The sequence below is a fragment of the Sceloporus occidentalis genome, unplaced genomic scaffold, assembly GCF_023333645.1.
Source record: "Sceloporus occidentalis isolate IW3139 unplaced genomic scaffold, rSceOcc1.0.p SCAF_440, whole genome shotgun sequence".
Taxonomy (NCBI): domain Eukaryota; kingdom Metazoa; phylum Chordata; class Lepidosauria; order Squamata; family Phrynosomatidae; genus Sceloporus; species Sceloporus occidentalis.
Window position 1 is genome coordinate 262,104 of NW_028317420.1, and position 19,429 is coordinate 281,532.

At 45.2% G+C, this 19,429-nt stretch overlaps 48 non-coding genes across 48 annotated transcripts; 12 read left to right on the top strand and 36 right to left on the bottom strand.

The window, feature by feature from the left end:
• Positions 1 to 168: 168 nt before the first annotated feature.
• Positions 169 to 242, bottom strand: TRNAI-AAU (transfer RNA isoleucine (anticodon AAU)). The gene has a single exon. It is a non-coding gene; the product is annotated as a tRNA-Ile (tRNA).
• Positions 243 to 342: 100 nt separating this feature from the next.
• TRNAM-CAU (transfer RNA methionine (anticodon CAU)) lies at positions 343 to 415 on the bottom strand. The gene has a single exon. It is a non-coding gene; the product is annotated as a tRNA-Met (tRNA).
• A 141-nt stretch (positions 416 to 556) lies between these two features.
• TRNAG-GCC (transfer RNA glycine (anticodon GCC)) lies at positions 557 to 627 on the bottom strand. The gene has a single exon. It is a non-coding gene; the product is annotated as a tRNA-Gly (tRNA).
• Positions 628 to 935: 308 nt separating this feature from the next.
• Positions 936 to 1,008, top strand: TRNAK-UUU (transfer RNA lysine (anticodon UUU)). The gene has a single exon. It is a non-coding gene; the product is annotated as a tRNA-Lys (tRNA).
• Positions 1,009 to 1,828: 820 nt separating this feature from the next.
• TRNAI-AAU (transfer RNA isoleucine (anticodon AAU)) lies at positions 1,829 to 1,902 on the bottom strand. The gene has a single exon. It is a non-coding gene; the product is annotated as a tRNA-Ile (tRNA).
• Positions 1,903 to 2,002: 100 nt separating this feature from the next.
• On the bottom strand, positions 2,003 to 2,075 carry TRNAM-CAU (transfer RNA methionine (anticodon CAU)). Its single transcript has one exon. It is a non-coding gene; the product is annotated as a tRNA-Met (tRNA).
• A 141-nt stretch (positions 2,076 to 2,216) lies between these two features.
• Positions 2,217 to 2,287, bottom strand: TRNAG-GCC (transfer RNA glycine (anticodon GCC)). The gene has a single exon. It is a non-coding gene; the product is annotated as a tRNA-Gly (tRNA).
• A 308-nt stretch (positions 2,288 to 2,595) lies between these two features.
• On the top strand, positions 2,596 to 2,668 carry TRNAK-UUU (transfer RNA lysine (anticodon UUU)). The gene has a single exon. It is a non-coding gene; the product is annotated as a tRNA-Lys (tRNA).
• Positions 2,669 to 3,488: 820 nt separating this feature from the next.
• On the bottom strand, positions 3,489 to 3,562 carry TRNAI-AAU (transfer RNA isoleucine (anticodon AAU)). The gene has a single exon. It is a non-coding gene; the product is annotated as a tRNA-Ile (tRNA).
• A 100-nt stretch (positions 3,563 to 3,662) lies between these two features.
• On the bottom strand, positions 3,663 to 3,735 carry TRNAM-CAU (transfer RNA methionine (anticodon CAU)). Its single transcript has one exon. It is a non-coding gene; the product is annotated as a tRNA-Met (tRNA).
• Positions 3,736 to 3,875: 140 nt separating this feature from the next.
• Positions 3,876 to 3,946, bottom strand: TRNAG-GCC (transfer RNA glycine (anticodon GCC)). The gene has a single exon. It is a non-coding gene; the product is annotated as a tRNA-Gly (tRNA).
• Positions 3,947 to 4,254: 308 nt separating this feature from the next.
• On the top strand, positions 4,255 to 4,327 carry TRNAK-UUU (transfer RNA lysine (anticodon UUU)). Its single transcript has one exon. It is a non-coding gene; the product is annotated as a tRNA-Lys (tRNA).
• An 820-nt stretch (positions 4,328 to 5,147) lies between these two features.
• On the bottom strand, positions 5,148 to 5,221 carry TRNAI-AAU (transfer RNA isoleucine (anticodon AAU)). Its single transcript has one exon. It is a non-coding gene; the product is annotated as a tRNA-Ile (tRNA).
• Positions 5,222 to 5,321: 100 nt separating this feature from the next.
• TRNAM-CAU (transfer RNA methionine (anticodon CAU)) lies at positions 5,322 to 5,394 on the bottom strand. The gene has a single exon. It is a non-coding gene; the product is annotated as a tRNA-Met (tRNA).
• Positions 5,395 to 5,534: 140 nt separating this feature from the next.
• On the bottom strand, positions 5,535 to 5,605 carry TRNAG-GCC (transfer RNA glycine (anticodon GCC)). Its single transcript has one exon. It is a non-coding gene; the product is annotated as a tRNA-Gly (tRNA).
• Positions 5,606 to 5,913: 308 nt separating this feature from the next.
• Positions 5,914 to 5,986, top strand: TRNAK-UUU (transfer RNA lysine (anticodon UUU)). The gene has a single exon. It is a non-coding gene; the product is annotated as a tRNA-Lys (tRNA).
• An 820-nt stretch (positions 5,987 to 6,806) lies between these two features.
• Positions 6,807 to 6,880, bottom strand: TRNAI-AAU (transfer RNA isoleucine (anticodon AAU)). Its single transcript has one exon. It is a non-coding gene; the product is annotated as a tRNA-Ile (tRNA).
• A 100-nt stretch (positions 6,881 to 6,980) lies between these two features.
• TRNAM-CAU (transfer RNA methionine (anticodon CAU)) lies at positions 6,981 to 7,053 on the bottom strand. Its single transcript has one exon. It is a non-coding gene; the product is annotated as a tRNA-Met (tRNA).
• Positions 7,054 to 7,194: 141 nt separating this feature from the next.
• Positions 7,195 to 7,265, bottom strand: TRNAG-GCC (transfer RNA glycine (anticodon GCC)). Its single transcript has one exon. It is a non-coding gene; the product is annotated as a tRNA-Gly (tRNA).
• Positions 7,266 to 7,573: 308 nt separating this feature from the next.
• Positions 7,574 to 7,646, top strand: TRNAK-UUU (transfer RNA lysine (anticodon UUU)). Its single transcript has one exon. It is a non-coding gene; the product is annotated as a tRNA-Lys (tRNA).
• Positions 7,647 to 8,466: 820 nt separating this feature from the next.
• Positions 8,467 to 8,540, bottom strand: TRNAI-AAU (transfer RNA isoleucine (anticodon AAU)). Its single transcript has one exon. It is a non-coding gene; the product is annotated as a tRNA-Ile (tRNA).
• Positions 8,541 to 8,640: 100 nt separating this feature from the next.
• Positions 8,641 to 8,713, bottom strand: TRNAM-CAU (transfer RNA methionine (anticodon CAU)). Its single transcript has one exon. It is a non-coding gene; the product is annotated as a tRNA-Met (tRNA).
• Positions 8,714 to 8,853: 140 nt separating this feature from the next.
• On the bottom strand, positions 8,854 to 8,924 carry TRNAG-GCC (transfer RNA glycine (anticodon GCC)). Its single transcript has one exon. It is a non-coding gene; the product is annotated as a tRNA-Gly (tRNA).
• Positions 8,925 to 9,232: 308 nt separating this feature from the next.
• TRNAK-UUU (transfer RNA lysine (anticodon UUU)) lies at positions 9,233 to 9,305 on the top strand. The gene has a single exon. It is a non-coding gene; the product is annotated as a tRNA-Lys (tRNA).
• Positions 9,306 to 10,125: 820 nt separating this feature from the next.
• On the bottom strand, positions 10,126 to 10,199 carry TRNAI-AAU (transfer RNA isoleucine (anticodon AAU)). Its single transcript has one exon. It is a non-coding gene; the product is annotated as a tRNA-Ile (tRNA).
• A 100-nt stretch (positions 10,200 to 10,299) lies between these two features.
• On the bottom strand, positions 10,300 to 10,372 carry TRNAM-CAU (transfer RNA methionine (anticodon CAU)). The gene has a single exon. It is a non-coding gene; the product is annotated as a tRNA-Met (tRNA).
• A 140-nt stretch (positions 10,373 to 10,512) lies between these two features.
• On the bottom strand, positions 10,513 to 10,583 carry TRNAG-GCC (transfer RNA glycine (anticodon GCC)). Its single transcript has one exon. It is a non-coding gene; the product is annotated as a tRNA-Gly (tRNA).
• A 308-nt stretch (positions 10,584 to 10,891) lies between these two features.
• TRNAK-UUU (transfer RNA lysine (anticodon UUU)) lies at positions 10,892 to 10,964 on the top strand. The gene has a single exon. It is a non-coding gene; the product is annotated as a tRNA-Lys (tRNA).
• An 820-nt stretch (positions 10,965 to 11,784) lies between these two features.
• Positions 11,785 to 11,858, bottom strand: TRNAI-AAU (transfer RNA isoleucine (anticodon AAU)). Its single transcript has one exon. It is a non-coding gene; the product is annotated as a tRNA-Ile (tRNA).
• A 100-nt stretch (positions 11,859 to 11,958) lies between these two features.
• TRNAM-CAU (transfer RNA methionine (anticodon CAU)) lies at positions 11,959 to 12,031 on the bottom strand. The gene has a single exon. It is a non-coding gene; the product is annotated as a tRNA-Met (tRNA).
• A 141-nt stretch (positions 12,032 to 12,172) lies between these two features.
• TRNAG-GCC (transfer RNA glycine (anticodon GCC)) lies at positions 12,173 to 12,243 on the bottom strand. The gene has a single exon. It is a non-coding gene; the product is annotated as a tRNA-Gly (tRNA).
• Positions 12,244 to 12,551: 308 nt separating this feature from the next.
• Positions 12,552 to 12,624, top strand: TRNAK-UUU (transfer RNA lysine (anticodon UUU)). Its single transcript has one exon. It is a non-coding gene; the product is annotated as a tRNA-Lys (tRNA).
• Positions 12,625 to 13,444: 820 nt separating this feature from the next.
• TRNAI-AAU (transfer RNA isoleucine (anticodon AAU)) lies at positions 13,445 to 13,518 on the bottom strand. Its single transcript has one exon. It is a non-coding gene; the product is annotated as a tRNA-Ile (tRNA).
• A 100-nt stretch (positions 13,519 to 13,618) lies between these two features.
• TRNAM-CAU (transfer RNA methionine (anticodon CAU)) lies at positions 13,619 to 13,691 on the bottom strand. Its single transcript has one exon. It is a non-coding gene; the product is annotated as a tRNA-Met (tRNA).
• A 140-nt stretch (positions 13,692 to 13,831) lies between these two features.
• TRNAG-GCC (transfer RNA glycine (anticodon GCC)) lies at positions 13,832 to 13,902 on the bottom strand. Its single transcript has one exon. It is a non-coding gene; the product is annotated as a tRNA-Gly (tRNA).
• Positions 13,903 to 14,210: 308 nt separating this feature from the next.
• Positions 14,211 to 14,283, top strand: TRNAK-UUU (transfer RNA lysine (anticodon UUU)). The gene has a single exon. It is a non-coding gene; the product is annotated as a tRNA-Lys (tRNA).
• Positions 14,284 to 15,103: 820 nt separating this feature from the next.
• TRNAI-AAU (transfer RNA isoleucine (anticodon AAU)) lies at positions 15,104 to 15,177 on the bottom strand. The gene has a single exon. It is a non-coding gene; the product is annotated as a tRNA-Ile (tRNA).
• A 100-nt stretch (positions 15,178 to 15,277) lies between these two features.
• On the bottom strand, positions 15,278 to 15,350 carry TRNAM-CAU (transfer RNA methionine (anticodon CAU)). The gene has a single exon. It is a non-coding gene; the product is annotated as a tRNA-Met (tRNA).
• A 141-nt stretch (positions 15,351 to 15,491) lies between these two features.
• Positions 15,492 to 15,562, bottom strand: TRNAG-GCC (transfer RNA glycine (anticodon GCC)). Its single transcript has one exon. It is a non-coding gene; the product is annotated as a tRNA-Gly (tRNA).
• A 308-nt stretch (positions 15,563 to 15,870) lies between these two features.
• TRNAK-UUU (transfer RNA lysine (anticodon UUU)) lies at positions 15,871 to 15,943 on the top strand. The gene has a single exon. It is a non-coding gene; the product is annotated as a tRNA-Lys (tRNA).
• An 820-nt stretch (positions 15,944 to 16,763) lies between these two features.
• Positions 16,764 to 16,837, bottom strand: TRNAI-AAU (transfer RNA isoleucine (anticodon AAU)). The gene has a single exon. It is a non-coding gene; the product is annotated as a tRNA-Ile (tRNA).
• A 100-nt stretch (positions 16,838 to 16,937) lies between these two features.
• TRNAM-CAU (transfer RNA methionine (anticodon CAU)) lies at positions 16,938 to 17,010 on the bottom strand. Its single transcript has one exon. It is a non-coding gene; the product is annotated as a tRNA-Met (tRNA).
• Positions 17,011 to 17,150: 140 nt separating this feature from the next.
• Positions 17,151 to 17,221, bottom strand: TRNAG-GCC (transfer RNA glycine (anticodon GCC)). The gene has a single exon. It is a non-coding gene; the product is annotated as a tRNA-Gly (tRNA).
• Positions 17,222 to 17,529: 308 nt separating this feature from the next.
• Positions 17,530 to 17,602, top strand: TRNAK-UUU (transfer RNA lysine (anticodon UUU)). The gene has a single exon. It is a non-coding gene; the product is annotated as a tRNA-Lys (tRNA).
• Positions 17,603 to 18,422: 820 nt separating this feature from the next.
• Positions 18,423 to 18,496, bottom strand: TRNAI-AAU (transfer RNA isoleucine (anticodon AAU)). Its single transcript has one exon. It is a non-coding gene; the product is annotated as a tRNA-Ile (tRNA).
• Positions 18,497 to 18,596: 100 nt separating this feature from the next.
• Positions 18,597 to 18,669, bottom strand: TRNAM-CAU (transfer RNA methionine (anticodon CAU)). The gene has a single exon. It is a non-coding gene; the product is annotated as a tRNA-Met (tRNA).
• A 140-nt stretch (positions 18,670 to 18,809) lies between these two features.
• Positions 18,810 to 18,880, bottom strand: TRNAG-GCC (transfer RNA glycine (anticodon GCC)). Its single transcript has one exon. It is a non-coding gene; the product is annotated as a tRNA-Gly (tRNA).
• Positions 18,881 to 19,188: 308 nt separating this feature from the next.
• TRNAK-UUU (transfer RNA lysine (anticodon UUU)) lies at positions 19,189 to 19,261 on the top strand. The gene has a single exon. It is a non-coding gene; the product is annotated as a tRNA-Lys (tRNA).
• The last annotated feature ends 168 nt before the right edge of the window (positions 19,262 to 19,429 follow it).

Below are 19,429 nucleotides of genomic sequence, written 5' to 3' on the forward strand. Positions count from 1 at the left end.
AGAAGAATCGAGACACCGCCGCCTCTAAACAGAAGCCAGCAATCCGTGGATGTATGGTAATGCATAGATGTCCAGACATTTCCTGAATAACTGATATAGTTGTATCTATACAAAGCATCATGCAAATAAGGAAGTCATTTCATTTGCAGAAACATAGGCAAAACAGCATGGCCCGTACGGGGATCGAACCCGCGACCTTGGCGTTATTAGCACCACGCTCTAACCAACTGAGCTAACCGGCCGCGGCGGCTGGCTTGGTGATACAGAGGACCGTGGAAAACACTCTATAGTAAATGAACGTTTAGCATCACCTATCAACAGTCTCAAGCTGTAAAAGAAGCATGCCCTGTATGAGGATCGAACTCACGACCTTCAGATTATGAGACTGACGCGCTACCTACTGCGCTAACAAGGCAAACGCTACCGGGTGCTGCTTGTGGAAGCTCTTCATACGTAATGCGTTGCAACATAGTCAAGGACAAATTTCCTTCATAATTATAAAGGCATCTCGCTTTTCCAGGGACCTGTTTTACCAACGCTCTAAAAAAAAGTTGTTTGCATTGGCCGGGAATCGAACCCGGGCCTCCCGCGTGGCAGGCGAAAATTCTACCACTGAACCACCAATGCATCTGCAACGGCCGACTTAAAAATCCATAGAGATTCGAGTGGTGGGAATGAAGATTTCTCCCCCTGAACAGAAAGTTATGGAAGCGGTGGTTGGGGGATCACTCAGTTAGTTGCTTATACGTGTAGCTGTAAATGAAGCATGCCCTGTGTGAGGACCTGACTCTCGACCTTCAGATTATGAGACCGACATTGTGGAAATGGTTGTCAACCAGAAACTCAAGGTGTCCTAGATGTAATGTAAGTGCACGTGGACAAACTCTGTGACTGATAGCCAGCTTCAGGTCTGGCCCAAGGCCCATGCCCAGCGAGCCTGGGTAGCTCAGTCGGTAGAGCATCAGACTTTTAATCTGAGGGTCCAGGGTTCAAGTCCCTGTTCGGGCGCTGCTCGCTTTGTTATGCTGAAACCATGAGTTCATCGCTGTACAATGAACATTGGAAAGCTTTACTTGACTCAAAAGATAGTAGATAAGCGGGACGGCTTCCCTGCAAATGTTTTAGATATGCCGAATGGTTCTTACCTGCCAAAAAATGTCTCCTGTATCTATGTGTAAAGAAACAAGATCATTTATAATGTCACCCCCTTTTCTTTCTAGACCTTAGACCAATGGTGCACACACCAGAGTTTGAAGGACATTGAATGTTTAAAGAGAACCCACCGTTAATGCCTCCTGTATTCACGAAATACAGGAACAGGTTTCAAGTCCCTGTTCGGGCGCTACTCACTTTATTATGCTAAAACCATGAGTTCATCGCTGTACAATGAACATTGGAAAGCTTTACTTGACTCAAAAGATAGTAGATAAGCGGGACGGCTTCCCTGCAAATGTTTTAGATATGCCGAATGGTTCTTACCTGCCAAAAAATGTCTCCTGTATCTATGTGTAAAGAAACAAGATCATTTATAATGTCACCCCCTTTTCTTTCTAGACCTTAGACCAATGGTGCACACACCAGAGTTTGAAGGACATTGAATGTTTAAAGAGAATCCACCGTTAATGCCTCCTGTATTCACGAAAACAAATAACATACGTGCAGAAGAATCGAGACACCGCCGCCTCTAAACAGAAGCCAGCAATCCGTGGATGTATGGTAATGCATAGATGTCCAGACATTTCCTGAATAACTGATATAGTTGTATCTATACAAAGCATCATGCAAATAAGGAAGTCATTTCATTTGCAGAAACATAGGCAAAACAGCATGGCCCGTACGGGGATCGAACCCGCGACCTTGGCGTTATTAGCACCACGCTCTAACCAACTGAGCTAACCGGCCGCGGCGGCTGGCTTGGTGATACAGAGGACCGTGGAAAACACTCTATAGTAAATGAACGTTTAGCATCACCTATCAACAGTCTCAAGCTGTAAAAGAAGCATGCCCTGTATGAGGATCGAACTCACGACCTTCAGATTATGAGACTGACGCGCTACCTACTGCGCTAACAAGGCAAACGCTACCGGGTGCTGCTTGTGGAAGCTCTTCATACGTAATGCGTTGCAACATAGTCAAGGACAAATTTCCTTCATAATTATAAAGGCATCTCGCTTTTCCAGGGACCTGTTTTACCAACGCTCTAAAAAAAAGTTGTTTGCATTGGCCGGGAATCGAACCCGGGCCTCCCGCGTGGCAGGCGAAAATTCTACCACTGAACCACCAATGCATCTGCAACGGCCGACTTAAAAATCCATAGAGATTCGAGTGGTGGGAATGAAGATTTCTCCCCCTGAACAGAAAGTTATGGAAGCGGTGGTTGGGGGATCACTCAGTTAGTTGCTTATACGTGTAGCTGTAAATGAAGCATGCCCTGTGTGAGGACCTGACTCTCGACCTTCAGATTATGAGACCGACATTGTGGAAATGGTTGTCAACCAGAAACTCAAGGTGTCCTAGATGTAATGTAAGTGCACGTGGACAAACTCTGTGACTGATAGCCAGCTTCAGGTCTGGCCCAAGGCCCATGCCCAGCGAGCCTGGGTAGCTCAGTCGGTAGAGCATCAGACTTTTAATCTGAGGGTCCAGGGTTCAAGTCCCTGTTCGGGCGCTGCTCGCTTTGTTATGCTGAAACCATGAGTTCATCGCTGTACAATGAACATTGGAAAGCTTTACTTGACTCAAAAGATAGTAGATAAGCGGGACGGCTTCCCTGCAAATGTTTTAGATATGCCGAATGGTTCTTACCTGCCAAAAAATGTCTCCTGTATCTATGTGTAAAGAAACAAGATCATTTATAATGTCACCCCCTTTTCTTTCTAGACCTTAGACCAATGGTGCACACACCAGAGTTTGAAGGACATTGAATGTTTAAAGAGAACCCACCGTTAATGCCTCCTGTATTCACGAAATACAGGAACAGGTTTCAAGTCCCTGTTCGGGCGCTACTCACTTTATTATGCTAAAACCATGAGTTCATCGCTGTACAATGAACATTGGAAAGCTTTACTTGACTCAAAAGATAGTAGATAAGCGGGACGGCTTCCCTGCAAATGTTTTAGATATGCCGAATGGTTCTTACCTGCCAAAAAATGTCTCCTGTATCTATGTGTAAAGAAACAAGATCATTTATAATGTCACCCCCTTTTCTTTCTAGACCTTAGACCAATGGTGCACACACCAGAGTTTGAAGGACATTGAATGTTTAAAGAGAATCCACCGTTAATGCCTCCTGTATTCACGAAAACAAATAACATACGTGCAGAAGAATCGAGACACCGCCGCCTCTAAACAGAAGCCAGCAATCCGTGGATGTATGGTAATGCATAGATGTCCAGACATTTCCTGAATAACTGATATAGTTGTATCTATACAAAGCATCATGCAAATAAGGAAGTCATTTCATTTGCAGAAACATAGGCAAAACAGCATGGCCCGTACGGGGATCGAACCCGCGACCTTGGCGTTATTAGCACCACGCTCTAACCAACTGAGCTAACCGGCCGCGGTGGCTGGCTTGGTGATACAGAGGACCGTGGAAAACACTCTATAGTAAATGAACGTTTAGCATCACCTATCAACAGTCTCAAGCTGTAAAAGAAGCATGCCCTGTATGAGGATCGAACTCACGACCTTCAGATTATGAGACTGACGCGCTACCTACTGCGCTAACAAGGCAAACGCTACCGGGTGCTGCTTGTGGAAGCTCTTCATACGTAATGCGTTGCAACATAGTCAAGGACAAATTTCCTTCATAATTATAAAGGCATCTCGCTTTTCCAGGGACCTGTTTTACCAACGCTCTAAAAAAAGTTGTTTGCATTGGCCGGGAATCGAACCCGGGCCTCCCGCGTGGCAGGCGAAAATTCTACCACTGAACCACCAATGCATCTGCAACGGCCGACTTAAAAATCCATAGAGATTCGAGTGGTGGGAATGAAGATTTCTCCCCCTGAACAGAAAGTTATGGAAGCGGTGGTTGGGGGATCACTCAGTTAGTTGCTTATACGTGTAGCTGTAAATGAAGCATGCCCTGTGTGAGGACCTGACTCTCGACCTTCAGATTATGAGACCGACATTGTGGAAATGGTTGTCAACCAGAAACTCAAGGTGTCCTAGATGTAATGTAAGTGCACGTGGACAAACTCTGTGACTGATAGCCAGCTTCAGGTCTGGCCCAAGGCCCATGCCCAGCGAGCCTGGGTAGCTCAGTCGGTAGAGCATCAGACTTTTAATCTGAGGGTCCAGGGTTCAAGTCCCTGTTCGGGCGCTGCTCGCTTTGATATGCTGAAACCATGAGTTCATCGCTGTACAATGAACATTGGAAAGCTTTACTTGACTCAAAAGATAGTAGATAAGCGGGACGGCTTCCCTGCAAATGTTTTAGATATGCCGAATGGTTCTTACCTGCCAAAAAATGTCTCCTGTATCTATGTGTAAAGAAACAAGATCATTTATAATGTCACCCCCTTTTCTTTCTAGACCTTAGACCAATGGTGCACACACCAGAGTTTGAAGGACATTGAATGTTTAAAGAGAACCCACCGTTAATGCCTCCTGTATTCACGAAATACAGGAACAGGTTTCAAGTCCCTGTTCGGGCGCTACTCACTTTATTATGCTAAAACCATGAGTTCATCGCTGTACAATGAACATTGGAAAGCTTTACTTGACTCAAAAGATAGTAGATAAGCGGGACGGCTTCCCTGCAAATGTTTTAGATATGCCGAATGGTTCTTACCTGCCAAAAAATGTCTCCTGTATCTATGTGTAAAGAAACAAGATCATTTATAATGTCACCCCCTTTTCTTTCTAGACCTTAGACCAATGGTGCACACACCAGAGTTTGAAGGACATTGAATGTTTAAAGAGAATCCACCGTTAATGCCTCCTGTATTCACGAAAACAAATAACATACGTGCAGAAGAATCGAGACACCGCCGCCTCTAAACAGAAGCCAGCAATCCGTGGATGTATGGTAATGCATAGATGTCCAGACATTTCCTGAATAACTGATATAGTTGTATCTATACAAAGCATCATGCAAATAAGGAAGTCATTTCATTTGCAGAAACATAGGCAAAACAGCATGGCCCGTACGGGGATCGAACCCGCGACCTTGGCGTTATTAGCACCACGCTCTAACCAACTGAGCTAACCGGCCGCGGTGGCTGGCTTGGTGATACAGAGGACCGTGGAAAACACTCTATAGTAAATGAACGTTTAGCATCACCTATCAACAGTCTCAAGCTGTAAAAGAAGCATGCCCTGTATGAGGATCGAACTCACGACCTTCAGATTATGAGACTGACGCGCTACCTACTGCGCTAACAAGGCAAACGCTACCGGGTGCTGCTTGTGGAAGCTCTTCATACGTAATGCGTTGCAACATAGTCAAGGACAAATTTCCTTCATAATTATAAAGGCATCTCGCTTTTCCAGGGACCTGTTTTACCAACGCTCTAAAAAAAGTTGTTTGCATTGGCCGGGAATCGAACCCGGGCCTCCCGCGTGGCAGGCGAAAATTCTACCACTGAACCACCAATGCATCTGCAACGGCCGACTTAAAAATCCATAGAGATTCGAGTGGTGGGAATGAAGATTTCTCCCCCTGAACAGAAAGTTATGGAAGCGGTGGTTGGGGGATCACTCAGTTAGTTGCTTATACGTGTAGCTGTAAATGAAGCATGCCCTGTGTGAGGACCTGACTCTCGACCTTCAGATTATGAGACCGACATTGTGGAAATGGTTGTCAACCAGAAACTCAAGGTGTCCTAGATGTAATGTAAGTGCACGTGGACAAACTCTGTGACTGATAGCCAGCTTCAGGTCTGGCCCAAGGCCCATGCCCAGCGAGCCTGGGTAGCTCAGTCGGTAGAGCATCAGACTTTTAATCTGAGGGTCCAGGGTTCAAGTCCCTGTTCGGGCGCTGCTCGCTTTGATATGCTGAAACCATGAGTTCATCGCTGTACAATGAACATTGGAAAGCTTTACTTGACTCAAAAGATAGTAGATAAGCGGGACGGCTTCCCTGCAAATGTTTTAGATATGCCGAATGGTTCTTACCTGCCAAAAAATGTCTCCTGTATCTATGTGTAAAGAAACAAGATCATTTATAATGTCACCCCCTTTTCTTTCTAGACCTTAGACCAATGGTGCACACACCAGAGTTTGAAGGACATTGAATGTTTAAAGAGAACCCACCGTTAATGCCTCCTGTATTCACGAAATACAGGAACAGGTTTCAAGTCCCTGTTCGGGCGCTACTCACTTTATTATGCTAAAACCATGAGTTCATCGCTGTACAATGAACATTGGAAAGCTTTACTTGACTCAAAAGATAGTAGATAAGCGGGACGGCTTCCCTGCAAATGTTTTAGATATGCCGAATGGTTCTTACCTGCCAAAAAATGTCTCCTGTATCTATGTGTAAAGAAACAAGATCATTTATAATGTCACCCCCTTTTCTTTCTAGACCTTAGACCAATGGTGCACACACCAGAGTTTGAAGGACATTGAATGTTTAAAGAGAATCCACCGTTAATGCCTCCTGTATTCACGAAAACAAATAACATACGTGCAGAAGAATCGAGACACCGCCGCCTCTAAACAGAAGCCAGCAATCCGTGGATGTATGGTAATGCATAGATGTCCAGACATTTCCTGAATAACTGATATAGTTGTATCTATACAAAGCATCATGCAAATAAGGAAGTCATTTCATTTGCAGAAACATAGGCAAAACAGCATGGCCCGTACGGGGATCGAACCCGCGACCTTGGCGTTATTAGCACCACGCCCTAACCAACTGAGCTAACCGGCCGCGGCGGCTGGCTTGGTGATACAGAGGACCGTGGAAAACACTCTATAGTAAATGAACGTTTAGCATCACCTATCAACAGTCTCAAGCTGTAAAAGAAGCATGCCCTGTATGAGGATCGAACTCACGACCTTCAGATTATGAGACTGACGCGCTACCTACTGCGCTAACAAGGCAAACGCTACCGGGTGCTGCTTGTTGAAGCTCTTCATACGTAATGCGTTGCAACATAGTCAAGGACAAATTTCCTTCATAATTATAAAGGCATCTCGCTTTTCCAGGGACCTGTTTTACCAACGCTCTAAAAAAAAGTTGTTTGCATTGGCCGGGAATCGAACCCGGGCCTCCCGCGTGGCAGGCGAAAATTCTACCACTGAACCACCAATGCATCTGCAACAGCCGACTTAAAAATCCATAGAGATTCGAGTGGTGGGAATGAAGATTTCTCCCCCTGAACAGAAAGTTATGGAAGCGGTGGTTGGGGGATCACTCAGTTAGTTGCTTATACGTGTAGCTGTAAATGAAGCATGCCCTGTGTGAGGACCTGACTCTCGACCTTCAGATTATGAGACCGACATTGTGGAAATGGTTGTCAACCAGAAACTCAAGGTGTCCTAGATGTAATGTAAGTGCACGTGGACAAACTCTGTGACTGATAGCCAGCTTCAGGTCTGGCCCAAGGCCCATGCCCAGCGAGCCTGGGTAGCTCAGTCGGTAGAGCATCAGACTTTTAATCTGAGGGTCCAGGGTTCAAGTCCCTGTTCGGGCGCTGCTCGCTTTGTTATGCTGAAACCATGAGTTCATCGCTGTACAATGAACATTGGAAAGCTTTACTTGACTCAAAAGATAGTAGATAAGCGGGACGGCTTCCCTGCAAATGTTTTAGATATGCCGAATGGTTCTTACCTGCCAAAAAATGTCTCCTGTATCTATGTGTAAAGAAACAAGATCATTTATAATGTCACCCCCTTTTCTTTCTAGACCTTAGACCAATGGTGCACACACCAGAGTTTGAAGGACATTGAATGTTTAAAGAGAACCCACCGTTAATGCCTCCTGTATTCACGAAATACAGGAACAGGTTTCAAGTCCCTGTTCGGGCGCTACTCACTTTATTATGCTAAAACCATGAGTTCATCGCTGTACAATGAACATTGGAAAGCTTTACTTGACTCAAAAGATAGTAGATAAGCGGGACGGCTTCCCTGCAAATGTTTTAGATATGCCGAATGGTTCTTACCTGCCAAAAAATGTCTCCTGTATCTATGTGTAAAGAAACAAGATCATTTATAATGTCACCCCCTTTTCTTTCTAGATCCTAGACCAATGGTGCACACACCAGAGTTTGAAGGACATTGAATGTTTAAAGAGAATCCACCGTTAATGCCTCCTGTATTCACGAAAACAAATAACATACGTGCAGAAGAATCGAGACACCGCCGCCTCTAAACAGAAGCCAGCAATCCGTGGATGTATGGTAATGCATAGATGTCCAGACATTTCCTGAATAACTGATATAGTTGTATCTATACAAAGCATCATGCAAATAAGGAAGTCATTTCATTTGCAGAAACATAGGCAAAACAGCATGGCCCGTACGGGGATCGAACCCGCGACCTTGGCGTTATTAGCACCACGCTCTAACCAACTGAGCTAACCGGCCGCGGTGGCTGGCTTGGTGATACAGAGGACCGTGGAAAACACTCTATAGTAAATGAACGTTTAGCATCACCTATCAACAGTCTCAAGCTGTAAAAGAAGCATGCCCTGTATGAGGATCGAACTCACGACCTTCAGATTATGAGACTGACGCGCTACCTACTGCGCTAACAAGGCAAACGCTACCGGGTGCTGCTTGTGGAAGCTCTTCATACGTAATGCGTTGCAACATAGTCAAGGACAAATTTCCTTCATAATTATAAAGGCATCTCGCTTTTCCAGGGACCTGTTTTACCAACGCTCTAAAAAAAGTTGTTTGCATTGGCCGGGAATCGAACCCGGGCCTCCCGCGTGGCAGGCGAAAATTCTACCACTGAACCACCAATGCATCTGCAACGGCCGACTTAAAAATCCATAGAGATTCGAGTGGTGGGAATGAAGATTTCTCCCCCTGAACAGAAAGTTATGGAAGCGGTGGTTGGGGGATCACTCAGTTAGTTGCTTATACGTGTAGCTGTAAATGAAGCATGCCCTGTGTGAGGACCTGACTCTCGACCTTCAGATTATGAGACCGACATTGTGGAAATGGTTGTCAACCAGAAACTCAAGGTGTCCTAGATGTAATGTAAGTGCACGTGGACAAACTCTGTGACTGATAGCCAGCTTCAGGTCTGGCCCAAGGCCCATGCCCAGCGAGCCTGGGTAGCTCAGTCGGTAGAGCATCAGACTTTTAATCTGAGGGTCCAGGGTTCAAGTCCCTGTTCGGGCGCTGCTCGCTTTGTTATGCTGAAACCATGAGTTCATCGCTGTACAATGAACATTGGAAAGCTTTACTTGACTCAAAAGATAGTAGATAAGCGGGACGGCTTCCCTGCAAATGTTTTAGATATGCCGAATGGTTCTTACCTGCCAAAAAATGTCTCCTGTATCTATGTGTAAAGAAACAAGATCATTTATAATGTCACCCCCTTTTCTTTCTAGACCTTAGACCAATGGTGCACACACCAGAGTTTGAAGGACATTGAATGTTTAAAGAGAACCCACCGTTAATGCCTCCTGTATTCACGAAATACAGGAACAGGTTTCAAGTCCCTGTTCGGGCGCTACTCACTTTATTATGCTAAAACCATGAGTTCATCGCTGTACAATGAACATTGGAAAGCTTTACTTGACTCAAAAGATAGTAGATAAGCGGGACGGCTTCCCTGCAAATGTTTTAGATATGCCGAATGGTTCTTACCTGCCAAAAAATGCCTCCTGTATCTATGTGTAAAGAAACAAGATCATTTATAATGTCACCCCCTTTTCTTTCTAGACCTTAGACCAATGGTGCACACACCAGAGTTTGAAGGACATTGAATGTTTAAAGAGAATCCACCGTTAATGCCTCCTGTATTCACGAAAACAAATAACATACGTGCAGAAGAATCGAGACACCGCCGCCTCTAAACAGAAGCCAGCAATCCGTGGATGTATGGTAATGCATAGATGTCCAGACATTTCCTGAATAACTGATATAGTTGTATCTATACAAAGCATCATGCAAATAAGGAAGTCATTTCATTTGCAGAAACATAGGCAAAACAGCATGGCCCGTACGGGGATCGAACCCGCGACCTTGGCGTTATTAGCACCACGCTCTAACCAACTGAGCTAACCGGCCGCGGTGGCTGGCTTGGTGATACAGAGGACCGTGGAAAACACTCTATAGTAAATGAACGTTTAGCATCACCTATCAACAGTCTCAAGCTGTAAAAGAAGCATGCCCTGTATGAGGATCGAACTCACGACCTTCAGATTATGAGACTGACGCGCTACCTACTGCGCTAACAAGGCAAACGCTACCGGGTGCTGCTTGTGGAAGCTCTTCATACGTAATGCGTTGCAACATAGTCAAGGACAAATTTCCTTCATAATTATAAAGGCATCTCGCTTTTCCAGGGACCTGTTTTACCAACGCTCTAAAAAAAGTTGTTTGCATTGGCCGGGAATCGAACCCGGGCCTCCCGCGTGGCAGGCGAAAATTCTACCACTGAACCACCAATGCATCTGCAACGGCCGACTTAAAAATCCATAGAGATTCGAGTGGTGGGAATGAAGATTTCTCCCCCTGAACAGAAAGTTATGGAAGCGGTGGTTGGGGGATCACTCAGTTAGTTGCTTATACGTGTAGCTGTAAATGAAGCATGCCCTGTGTGAGGACCTGACTCTCGACCTTCAGATTATGAGACCGACATTGTGGAAATGGTTGTCAACCAGAAACTCAAGGTGTCCTAGATGTAATGTAAGTGCACGTGGACAAACTCTGTGACTGATAGCCAGCTTCAGGTCTGGCCCAAGGCCCATGCCCAGCGAGCCTGGGTAGCTCAGTCGGTAGAGCATCAGACTTTTAATCTGAGGGTCCAGGGCTCAAGTCCCTGTTCGGGCGCTGCTCACTTTGATATGCTGAAACCATGAGTTCATCGCTGTACAATGAACATTGGAAAGCTTTACTTGACTCAAAAGATAGTAGATAAGCGGGACGGCTTCCCTGCAAATGTTTTAGATATGCCGAATGGTTCTTACCTGCCAAAAAATGTCTCCTGTATCTATGTGTAAAGAAACAAGATCATTTATAATGTCACCCCCTTTTCTTTCTAGACCTTAGACCAATGGTGCACACACCAGAGTTTGAAGGACATTGAATGTTTAAAGAGAACCCACCGTTAATGCCTCCTGTATTCACGAAATACAGGAACAGGTTTCAAGTCCCTGTTCGGGCGCTACTCACTTTATTATGCTAAAACCATGAGTTCATCGCTGTACAATGAACATTGGAAAGCTTTACTTGACTCAAAAGATAGTAGATAAGCGGGACGGCTTCCCTGCAAATGTTTTAGATATGCCGAATGGTTCTTACCTGCCAAAAAATGTCTCCTGTATCTATGTGTAAAGAAACAAGATCATTTATAATGTCACCCCCTTTTCTTTCTAGACCTTAGACCAATGGTGCACACACCAGAGTTTGAAGGACATTGAATGTTTAAAGAGAATCCACCGTTAATGCCTCCTGTATTCACGAAAACAAATAACATACGTGCAGAAGAATCGAGACACCGCCGCCTCTAAACAGAAGCCAGCAATCCGTGGATGTATGGTAATGCATAGATGTCCAGACATTTCCTGAATAACTGATATAGTTGTATCTATACAAAGCATCATGCAAATAAGGAAGTCATTTCATTTGCAGAAACATAGGCAAAACAGCATGGCCCGTACGGGGATCGAACCCGCGACCTTGGCGTTATTAGCACCACGCTCTAACCAACTGAGCTAACCGGCCGCGGCGGCTGGCTTGGTGATACAGAGGACCGTGGAAAACACTCTATAGTAAATGAACGTTTAGCATCACCTATCAACAGTCTCAAGCTGTAAAAGAAGCATGCCCTGTATGAGGATCGAACTCACGACCTTCAGATTATGAGACTGACGCGCTACCTACTGCGCTAACAAGGCAAACGCTACCGGGTGCTGCTTGTTGAAGCTCTTCATACGTAATGCGTTGCAACATAGTCAAGGACAAATTTCCTTCATAATTATAAAGGCATCTCGCTTTTCCAGGGACCTGTTTTACCAACGCTCTAAAAAAAAGTTGTTTGCATTGGCCGGGAATCGAACCCGGGCCTCCCGCGTGGCAGGCGAAAATTCTACCACTGAACCACCAATGCATCTGCAACGGCCGACTTAAAAATCCATAGAGATTCGAGTGGTGGGAATGAAGATTTCTCCCCCTGAACAGAAAGTTATGGAAGCGGTGGTTGGGGGATCACTCAGTTAGTTGCTTATACGTGTAGCTGTAAATGAAGCATGCCCTGTGTGAGGACCTGACTCTCGACCTTCAGATTATGAGACCGACATTGTGGAAATGGTTGTCAACCAGAAACTCAAGGTGTCCTAGATGTAATGTAAGTGCACGTGGACAAACTCTGTGACTGATAGCCAGCTTCAGGTCTGGCCCAAGGCCCATGCCCAGCGAGCCTGGGTAGCTCAGTCGGTAGAGCATCAGACTTTTAATCTGAGGGTCCAGGGTTCAAGTCCCTGTTCGGGCGCTGCTCGCTTTGTTATGCTGAAACCATGAGTTCATCGCTGTACAATGAACATTGGAAAGCTTTACTTGACTCAAAAGATAGTAGATAAGCGGGACGGCTTCCCTGCAAATGTTTTAGATATGCCGAATGGTTCTTACCTGCCAAAAAATGTCTCCTGTATCTATGTGTAAAGAAACAAGATCATTTATAATGTCACCCCCTTTTCTTTCTAGACCTTAGACCAATGGTGCACACACCAGAGTTTGAAGGACATTGAATGTTTAAAGAGAACCCACCGTTAATGCCTCCTGTATTCACGAAATACAGGAACAGGTTTCAAGTCCCTGTTCGGGCGCTACTCACTTTATTATGCTAAAACCATGAGTTCATCGCTGTACAATGAACATTGGAAAGCTTTACTTGACTCAAAAGATAGTAGATAAGCGGGACGGCTTCCCTGCAAATGTTTTAGATATGCCGAATGGTTCTTACCTGCCAAAAAATGTCTCCTGTATCTATGTGTAAAGAAACAAGATCATTTATAATGTCACCCCCTTTTCTTTCTAGATCCTAGACCAATGGTGCACACACCAGAGTTTGAAGGACATTGAATGTTTAAAGAGAATCCACCGTTAATGCCTCCTGTATTCACGAAAACAAATAACATACGTGCAGAAGAATCGAGACACCGCCGCCTCTAAACAGAAGCCAGCAATCCGTGGATGTATGGTAATGCATAGATGTCCAGACATTTCCTGAATAACTGATATAGTTGTATCTATACAAAGCATCATGCAAATAAGGAAGTCATTTCATTTGCAGAAACATAGGCAAAACAGCATGGCCCGTACGGGGATCGAACCCGCGACCTTGGCGTTATTAGCACCACGCTCTAACCAACTGAGCTAACCGGCCGCGGTGGCTGGCTTGGTGATACAGAGGACCGTGGAAAACACTCTATAGTAAATGAACGTTTAGCATCACCTATCAACAGTCTCAAGCTGTAAAAGAAGCATGCCCTGTATGAGGATCGAACTCACGACCTTCAGATTATGAGACTGACGCGCTACCTACTGCGCTAACAAGGCAAACGCTACCGGGTGCTGCTTGTGGAAGCTCTTCATACGTAATGCGTTGCAACATAGTCAAGGACAAATTTCCTTCATAATTATAAAGGCATCTCGCTTTTCCAGGGACCTGTTTTACCAACGCTCTAAAAAAAGTTGTTTGCATTGGCCGGGAATCGAACCCGGGCCTCCCGCGTGGCAGGCGAAAATTCTACCACTGAACCACCAATGCATCTGCAACGGCCGACTTAAAAATCCATAGAGATTCGAGTGGTGGGAATGAAGATTTCTCCCCCTGAACAGAAAGTTATGGAAGCGGTGGTTGGGGGATCACTCAGTTAGTTGCTTATACGTGTAGCTGTAAATGAAGCATGCCCTGTGTGAGGACCTGACTCTCGACCTTCAGATTATGAGACCGACATTGTGGAAATGGTTGTCAACCAGAAACTCAAGGTGTCCTAGATGTAATGTAAGTGCACGTGGACAAACTCTGTGACTGATAGCCAGCTTCAGGTCTGGCCCAAGGCCCATGCCCAGCGAGCCTGGGTAGCTCAGTCGGTAGAGCATCAGACTTTTAATCTGAGGGTCCAGGGTTCAAGTCCCTGTTCGGGCGCTGCTCGCTTTGTTATGCTGAAACCATGAGTTCATCGCTGTACAATGAACATTGGAAAGCTTTACTTGACTCAAAAGATAGTAGATAAGCGGGACGGCTTCCCTGCAAATGTTTTAGATATGCCGAATGGTTCTTACCTGCCAAAAAATGTCTCCTGTATCTATGTGTAAAGAAACAAGATCATTTATAATGTCACCCCCTTTTCTTTCTAGACCTTAGACCAATGGTGCACACACCAGAGTTTGAAGGACATTGAATGTTTAAAGAGAACCCACCGTTAATGCCTCCTGTATTCACGAAATACAGGAACAGGTTTCAAGTCCCTGTTCGGGCGCTACTCACTTTATTATGCTAAAACCATGAGTTCATCGCTGTACAATGAACATTGGAAAGCTTTACTTGACTCAAAAGATAGTAGATAAGCGGGACGGCTTCCCTGCAAATGTTTTAGATATGCCGAATGGTTCTTACCTGCCAAAAAATGTCTCCTGTATCTATGTGTAAAGAAACAAGATCATTTATAATGTCACCCCCTTTTCTTTCTAGACCTTAGACCAATGGTGCACACACCAGAGTTTGAAGGACATTGAATGTTTAAAGAGAATCCACCGTTAATGCCTCCTGTATTCACGAAAACAAATAACATACGTGCAGAAGAATCGAGACACCGCCGCCTCTAAACAGAAGCCAGCAATCCGTGGATGTATGGTAATGCATAGATGTCCAGACATTTCCTGAATAACTGATATAGTTGTATCTATACAAAGCATCATGCAAATAAGGAAGTCATTTCATTTGCAGAAACATAGGCAAAACAGCATGGCCCGTACGGGGATCGAACCCGCGACCTTGGCGTTATTAGCACCACGCTCTAACCAACTGAGCTAACCGGCCGCGGCGGCTGGCTTGGTGATACAGAGGACCGTGGAAAACACTCTATAGTAAATGAACGTTTAGCATCACCTATCAACAGTCTCAAGCTGTAAAAGAAGCATGCCCTGTATGAGGATCGAACTCACGACCTTCAGATTATGAGACTGACGCGCTACCTACTGCGCTAACAAGGCAAACGCTACCGGGTGCTGCTTGTTGAAGCTCTTCATACGTAATGCGTTGCAACATAGTCAAGGACAAATTTCCTTCATAATTATAAAGGCATCTCGCTTTTCCAGGGACCTGTTTTACCAACGCTCTAAAAAAAAGTTGTTTGCATTGGCCGGGAATCGAACCCGGGCCTCCCGCGTGGCAGGCGAAAATTCTACCACTGAACCACCAATGCATCTGCAACGGCCGACTTAAAAATCCATAGAGATTCGAGTGGTGGGAATGAAGATTTCTCCCCCTGAACAGAAAGTTATGGAAGCGGTGGTTGGGGGATCACTCAGTTAGTTGCTTATACGTGTAGCTGTAAATGAAGCATGCCCTGTGTGAGGACCTGACTCTCGACCTTCAGATTATGAGACCGACATTGTGGAAATGGTTGTCAACCAGAAACTCAAGGTGTCCTAGATGTAATGTAAGTGCACGTGGACAAACTCTGTGACTGATAGCCAGCTTCAGGTCTGGCCCAAGGCCCATGCCCAGCGAGCCTGGGTAGCTCAGTCGGTAGAGCATCAGACTTTTAATCTGAGGGTCCAGGGTTCAAGTCCCTGTTCGGGCGCTGCTCGCTTTGTTATGCTGAAACCATGAGTTCATCGCTGTACAATGAACATTGGAAAGCTTTACTTGACTCAAAAGATAGTAGATAAGCGGGACGGCTTCCCTGCAAATGTTTTAGATATGCCGAATGGTTCTTACCTGCCAAAAAATGTCTCCTGTATCTATGTGTAAAGAAACAAGATCATTTATAATGTCACCCCCTTTTCTTTCTAGACCTTAGACCAATGGTGCACACACCAGAGTTTGAAGGACATTGAATGTTTAAAGAGAACCCACCGTTAATGCCTCCTGTATTCACGAAATACAGGAACAGGTTTCAAGTCCCTGTTCGGGCGCTACTCACTTTATTATGCTAAAACCATGAGTTCATCGCTGTACAATGAACATTGGAAAGCTTTACTTGACTCAAAAGATAGTAGATAAGCGGGACGGCTTCCCTGCAAATGTTTTAGATATGCCGAATGGTTCTTACCTGCCAAAAAATGTCTCCTGTATCTATGTGTAAAGAAACAAGATCATTTATAATGTCACCCCCTTTTCTTTCTAGACCTTAGACCAATGGTGCACACACCAGAGTTTGAAGGACATTGAATGTTTAAAGAGAATCCACCGTTAATGCCTCCTGTATTCACGAAAACAAATAACATACGTGCAGAAGAATCGAGACACCGCCGCCTCTAAACAGAAGCCAGCAATCCGTGGATGTATGGTAATGCATAGATGTCCAGACATTTCCTGAATAACTGATATAGTTGTATCTATACAAAGCATCATGCAAATAAGGAAGTCATTTCATTTGCAGAAACATAGGCAAAACAGCATGGCCCGTACGGGGATCGAACCCGCGACCTTGGCGTTATTAGCACCACGCTCTAACCAACTGAGCTAACCGGCCGCGGTGGCTGGCTTGGTGATACAGAGGACCGTGGAAAACACTCTATAGTAAATGAACGTTTAGCATCACCTATCAACAGTCTCAAGCTGTAAAAGAAGCATGCCCTGTATGAGGATCGAACTCACGACCTTCAGATTATGAGACTGACGCGCTACCTACTGCGCTAACAAGGCAAACGCTACCGGGTGCTGCTTGTGGAAGCTCTTCATACGTAATGCGTTGCAACATAGTCAAGGACAAATTTCCTTCATAATTATAAAGGCATCTCGCTTTTCCAGGGACCTGTTTTACCAACGCTCTAAAAAAAGTTGTTTGCATTGGCCGGGAATCGAACCCGGGCCTCCCGCGTGGCAGGCGAAAATTCTACCACTGAACCACCAATGCATCTGCAACGGCCGACTTAAAAATCCATAGAGATTCGAGTGGTGGGAATGAAGATTTCTCCCCCTGAACAGAAAGTTATGGAAGCGGTGGTTGGGGGATCACTCAGTTAGTTGCTTATACGTGTAGCTGTAAATGAAGCATGCCCTGTGTGAGGACCTGACTCTCGACCTTCAGATTATGAGACCGACATTGTGGAAATGGTTGTCAACCAGAAACTCAAGGTGTCCTAGATGTAATGTAAGTGCACGTGGACAAACTCTGTGACTGATAGCCAGCTTCAGGTCTGGCCCAAGGCCCATGCCCAGCGAGCCTGGGTAGCTCAGTCGGTAGAGCATCAGACTTTTAATCTGAGGGTCCAGGGTTCAAGTCCCTGTTCGGGCGCTGCTCGCTTTGTTATGCTGAAACCATGAGTTCATCGCTGTACAATGAACATTGGAAAGCTTTACTTGACTCAAAAGATAGTAGATAAGCGGGACGGCTTCCCTGCAAATGTTTTAGATATGCCGAATGGTTCTTACCTGCCAAAAAATGTCTCCTGTATCTATGTGTAAAGAAACAAGATCATTTATAATGTCACCCCCTTTTCTTTCTAGACCTTAGACCAATGGTGCACACACCAGAGTTTGAAGGACATTGAATGTTTAAAGAGAACCCACCGTTAATGCCTCCTGTATTCACGAAATACAGGAACAGGTTTCAAGTCCCTGTTCGGGCGCTACTCACTTTATTATGCTAAAACCATGAGTTCATCGCTGTACAATGAACATTGGAAAGCTTTACTTGACTCAAAAGATAGTAGATAAGCGGGACGGCTTCCCTGCAAATGTTTTAGATATGCCGAATGGTTCTTACCTGCCAAAAAATGTCTCCTGTATCTATGTGTAAAGAAACAAGATCATTTATAATGTCACCCCCTTTTCTTTCTAGACCTTAGACCAATGGTGCACACACCAGAGTTTGAAGGACATTGAATGTTTAAAGAGAATCCACCGTTAATGCCTCCTGTATTCACGAAAACAAATAACATACGTGCAGAAGAATCGAGACACCGCCGCCTCTAAACAGAAGCCAGCAATCCGTGGATGTATGGTAATGCATAGATGTCCAGACATTTCCTGAATAACTGATATAGTTGTATCTATACAAAGCATCATGCAAATAAGGAAGTCATTTCATTTGCAGAAACATAGGCAAAACAGCATGGCCCGTACGGGGATCGAACCCGCGACCTTGGCGTTATTAGCACCACGCTCTAACCAACTGAGCTAACCGGCCGCGGTGGCTGGCTTGGTGATACAGAGGACCGTGGAAAACACTCTATAGTAAATGAACGTTTAGCATCACCTATCAACAGTCTCAAGCTGTAAAAGAAGCATGCCCTGTATGAGGATCGAACTCACGACCTTCAGATTATGAGACTGACGCGCTACCTACTGCGCTAACAAGGCAAACGCTACCGGGTGCTGCTTGTTGAAGCTCTTCATACGTAATGCGTTGCAACATAGTCAAGGACAAATTTCCTTCATAATTATAAAGGCATCTCGCTTTTCCAGGGACCTGTTTTACCAACGCTCTAAAAAAAGTTGTTCGCATTGGCCGGGAATCGAACCCGGGCCTCCCGCGTGGCAGGCGAAAATTCTACCACTGAACCACCAATGCATCTGCAACGGCCGACTTAAAAATCCATAGAGATTCGAGTGGTGGGAATGAAGATTTCTCCCCCTGAACAGAAAGTTATGGAAGCGGTGGTTGGGGGATCACTCAGTTAGTTGCTTATACGTGTAGCTGTAAATGAAGCATGCCCTGTGTGAGGACCTGACTCTCGACCTTCAGATTATGAGACCGACATTGTGGAAATGGTTGTCAACCAGAAACTCAAGGTGTCCTAGATGTAATGTAAGTGCACGTGGACAAACTCTGTGACTGATAGCCAGCTTCAGGTCTGGCCCAAGGCCCATGCCCAGCGAGCCTGGGTAGCTCAGTCGGTAGAGCATCAGACTTTTAATCTGAGGGTCCAGGGTTCAAGTCCCTGTTCGGGCGCTGCTCGCTTTGTTATGCTGAAACCATGAGTTCATCGCTGTACAATGAACATTGGAAAGCTTTACTTGACTCAAAAGATAGTAGATAAGCGGGACGGCTTCCCTGCAAATGTTTTAGATATGCCGAATGGTTCTTACCTGCCAAAAAATGTCTCCTGTATCTATGTGT